Genomic DNA, 4,847 nt, shown 5'->3' with positions numbered 1-4,847 from the left:
AGATCTAAGAACACAATCCAAGCACCAATTCTCAAAGTTATGCAAGGTAGTAAAATATTCCTATTTCACTTACTAAGAATAACCTAGAAATGGGTATTCTCTTGCATCATTCAAGTACCAACTACTAGATTTAACCTTTCCAGTATTAAATCTAACTTAATAACCTGCCATTGATTTCCAAACAACAACAGTAAATAAACATGAAGCTCACTTGAATGAACAATGGCAATTTAGCTTAAGTAATGCATTCAAACTTGAAATACATGAAAAAGGGGTTTTTAACCATTCAAGTCTCAAAAGTTTAGCTCATAACTAAAGTAGCAAACATAAACCAAAATAGAAAATTAAAATCCATGAGTGCTAGAATAGCTATGCAAAATAAGAAAATACAAAATAGAGAAGAAAGGAAGAAATGAGAACAAAGCCTAGATTGATGGTGTTGTAGGTTGGATCTTCTTGTCCTTATCTTCCTCATTCAATTCCTTGTGTTTCCTTATTTTTCTTCTTCTTCTTCATGCTCTTTTTTTCTACAACTTTTCTCCCACAATCGCAGCCCCCTTTTTTTTTGTGTATTCAATGTGATGGTGGCTGGTACTTAGTTGCCTCCTCTCTAGGGTACAATTTTCATTTTACCCCAATTAGAAAGCCCACTTTCTTCTCTGTGGTCCACTAGTCCAATCCACATCAGCCAGCTGACCTAACTTTTAAGTGACTGCCACATAAGCGATGAGTTAGATGAAGAAAAGCCTGCTGGTATTTTGTCCACGTCATTTCCCAATACCCAGAAATGCTATAGCATTTTGTTCTCCAGCAATTCAGCAGCATTTCCAGCTTAGTGTTCTCTTTAGCCACATATTCCTTTCTTTCCCTTAGCGATTCAAAAATTCATTTCCTAAACAACAAAACAAACATAATTAATTAATTAATTACATTTAATACTAACAACTTAAAAGACTCCTAAATTAGTACACTAACTAGAAAAGAAAGATAAAAACTAATCAAACTTACAAACAACGTCACATTCATTACTCTTTTCACTAAAAATCAAGTTCAAAGTTAATAAAAATAACTCTATACCATAGAGTTATCAGCTCATATGCCTCATTAGCACTTTTACTCATAAAGGCACCTCCCGCTGCGACATCTATAATTGTTCTAGTCGTCCCATTCAACCCATTATAAAAATTATGTACCAACATCCACTTTTCTATTCCATGGTGTGGACACTTCCTTAACAACTCCTTAAATCGCTCCCAAGAATCATACAGTGACTCTCCATCCAACTGATAAAAATTATTAATCTCACCCCTTAACTTTGCAGCCTTCGCTGGAGGAAAGAACTTGGCAAGGAATTTCTGAGCTAACTCCACCCATGTAGTGATAGAATTCGCTTGTAAGGATATCAACCAACTTTTCGCCCTATCCCTCAGTGAAAATGGGAATAGCCTCAGTCTTATAGCATCATCACTCACCCCATTGATCTTGAACATTGCACATAACTCCAGAAAATTAGCTATGTGTAAATTAGGGTCCTTCGTCGGCACACCTCCAAACTGAACAGTTGTTTGAACCATCTAAAGGATGGCTGGCTTAATCTCAAAGTTGTTGGCAGCAATGGTTGGAGGTCTAATGCATGAATGCACTCCTGTAACAGTAGGAAGTACATAATCTCTTAAAGTCCGTGCTTCTTGCTCCCTTGGAACCTCAGCAGCCCCTTGACCATTATCGTTATATGCCGAGGATCATCAATCTACGCTTGGGTTCAGATTGGAGTTTTAATTCTTGACTGCAATTTGTGTTTCTTCTGGATTAATTTTCATTAGTTTCTCTTTAAGAGGATCTAGTTTCTAATATAAAATTTAAAAATTATTATTTTTAAATACAAGTCAATCACACATATTCTATTTCTCCTTTATATTTTTTTGGTAATATAATTTTAGAATTTTTACTTATTTTATTATATACCTATTATTGATATTAATATATATATTTGTACTTGTTTTCCATAGTTTAAGCGACATTAGGTCGATATGCTCACACTGAATAAAAAAAATCATTTCATAGTGGAATATAAATCAACTTTCATATATATAAATGCTTACCATTGCCATTTTTTATATACTAATGCTGACCATGTTCATATATATATATATATATATACTAATGACGTTTTTAAAGAGAGGAGAGTGATAGTTTTTAGAGTTGAAACTAATGAAGATATACCAACAGATGTTTACCACTGCTATAAGGATGGTGAGTACCTTACCAAGTGGACATCCATATCCAAAATATATTCTTTTATTTTGATAACATTCTTATAAGGTGTTCCCAAAGCATATGTTGAAAGTAGACCATGTTGACTACCAATCTTCAAATAGGTCTCCTTGATAGCCAACATGGTCTATTTTTAACATAGGCTTTGGAAACACCTTATAAGGATGTTATGCTCACCATCCTTATAGCAGTGGTAAGGATTTGTACGTATATCTTCATCAATTTTAACTTTGAAAACTATCATTGTCCTCTCTTTAAAAGTTTCATCAGTAAACAACACCTCTCTCACTCCTTCGCGGTTATAGAGAATAACATCAACCTCCGAAGCTCATTGTCATGTTGCTCCAAATTCAAGTATTCTTGGTTGAAATTACCAACACCTTCATCTTCATTATTCAGAAACTTCTTTGGGGTTGTGTTTGGACCAAATATAGGTACTTCTCAAGATTGGAATTACGAACAATTGCTAAAATAGTTTGCTATCATGAAGAAATTTAGAAGAAATGAGCATATTAGTATGATCTTGAGGAAACGACAGCAGAGTAATCTTTTTTGCCATTGATGACTGACACGTCATGACCCTGGCTTCTATAGGATTCTCTGCTTATGATGATATCTGCAATTGACATGTGTTTAGGAAGGTTGAAGGTTTGGACGTTTAGTGTTTTTTAGGGTTTGATTGCTTATCTTTTATTGGTTTGTTCGTATATTGGATTAATCTTCATATACGTTTAGTAGAAGAGTGTGGATGTGTTTATGATCTTTATATATATATCGTTATATGCAAATGATCGTCAATTTACACTTAGGTTCAGATTAGATCAATTTGATTCTTGATCGCTATTTGTATTTCTTGTTGTTTCTCCATCGTTATCTAGGAGGATTTCTTTGGTCATTGATGATTGGCTATATGCGCTCGGGGATCTAGTTTCTAATATAAAATTTAAAAATTATTGTTTTTAAATAGTCAATCACATGTATTCTATTTCTCCTTTATTTTTTTTCCTTCTATCTAAAAGTATGCATATTTAAATGTATATTTTTTTGTAATATAATTCAGAATTTTTACTTATTTTATTATGTACCATTTATCGATATATTAATAATATATATTTGTACTTGTTTTCCATAGTTTGCATTTGAATAACATAGATAATTAAGCGACATTAGGACGATATGCTCACGCTTATAAAAAAAAATCATTTAAAAATTAAAATATATATTAATTTATAATTTTTTATTATATTAATAATTGTCATCATCTTATGATGTTTGTCTAATCTCTATCATGTTGATTAAGTTAAAAGAAAGTAGCTAGGCTGAAGATGTAACGCCCTACCTCCTTAGAGTCGTTACTAAGTGAGTTTAAAAACGTGTTTTTAACTCGCTAATCGAGGTTTTAGGTCAAACAATGTAATTAAGCTGTAAACAAAGGAAAAACATTAGAGATAGTAATCTTTCATAGTAAATCATAAAAGTTTGACACCTGGGATCCCAAAATACAGTTTAGAAATATCTACAACATAAAAACTGTACTAAGTTGGGTAACGACAAAATTCAGGTTCATTTACAAGCATCTCCCAAAATCCTCTGGCTGTGGCAGCCAGGCTGGCCAAACATGCACACGCCGCCTCATGCCTGGTGTACTCATAGTTGGTTGATCCTCTCTTTACCCTTACCTGCACCACAAAGCATCTGTGAGCTGAAGCCCATCAAGAAAACCCACAAACAAATGGTATATGCAACACATAAGCAAAGCATATAAACAGGCCACCAATGGCTAAACACATACGGCCTAGCCGTCCCAAGCATTTTCCAAGCCCTAGGTTCGCGGACCACGCCGTGAGGATATCCCAGGTATCCTTCTAGGGACTCGCCCTGGCAACTCGCACTCTACGCACTCAACGCTGCTCTCGGCCCCATGCGTTCTCAGCCTTGAGCTCAACGTGCCCAATGTCGTTCCCAACCCTTCGCCGTTCTCGGTCTACACCGTTCCTGGCTCTAGCCGACCATTCATATCATTATACACATAGCATAACAAGCAAGTATAGAATTCTAGCATATTCAGTTAAAGGGCTACACCCTGCAATTCTAACATATTGGGCTTGGCCCTGCATATCAGTTCCATTCAAACACATTGGGCTCAGCCCTACACACAAGCTCTATGGGAACAAGGGTTTTCTTACCTGAGTTTCGAGATTTCTGAGCATCGATGCCCCAAGCACAGTCCTCTAACGTGAGCCTCGTCGAAACCATAGTCACAACACATTAACAATGTCCATCCATCAAATTTCTAATCCAATAAGTAACTTCGAGCCATAGCCCTAACCTCCGAGTCCTTGAATTCTATCAATCTGGGTGATAAAATCCATCCCGAGCCTTACCCCTTAAGTTCCCAAGCCTAAATACCCTTTAAAACTCAGATTGGCACTAAGGGTCGCGACCCCACTCACAAGAGTCGCAGCTAGCCTCGAAACAGAGGCTAGCACCTCACTGACCCCCACACGGGCCGCGGCGCACCCACCAGGCACCGTGGCGCGCATGAACCTCTCAGCCTCCCATGGCCGCGCGCG

General features: G+C 36.4%; 1 non-coding gene across 1 annotated transcript; it reads left to right on the top strand.

The window, feature by feature from the left end:
• The first annotated feature begins 1,209 nt into the window (after positions 1 to 1,209).
• LOC133793340 (small nucleolar RNA R71) lies at positions 1,210 to 1,316 on the top strand. The gene has a single exon (XR_009874788.1). It is a non-coding gene; the product is annotated as a small nucleolar RNA R71 (small nucleolar RNA).
• The last annotated feature ends 3,531 nt before the right edge of the window (positions 1,317 to 4,847 follow it).

The sequence above is a fragment of the Humulus lupulus genome, chromosome 7, assembly GCF_963169125.1.
Source record: "Humulus lupulus chromosome 7, drHumLupu1.1, whole genome shotgun sequence".
In the NCBI taxonomy this organism is placed as follows: domain Eukaryota; kingdom Viridiplantae; phylum Streptophyta; class Magnoliopsida; order Rosales; family Cannabaceae; genus Humulus; species Humulus lupulus.
This window is presented reverse-complemented; position numbering and strand designations above follow the sequence as displayed.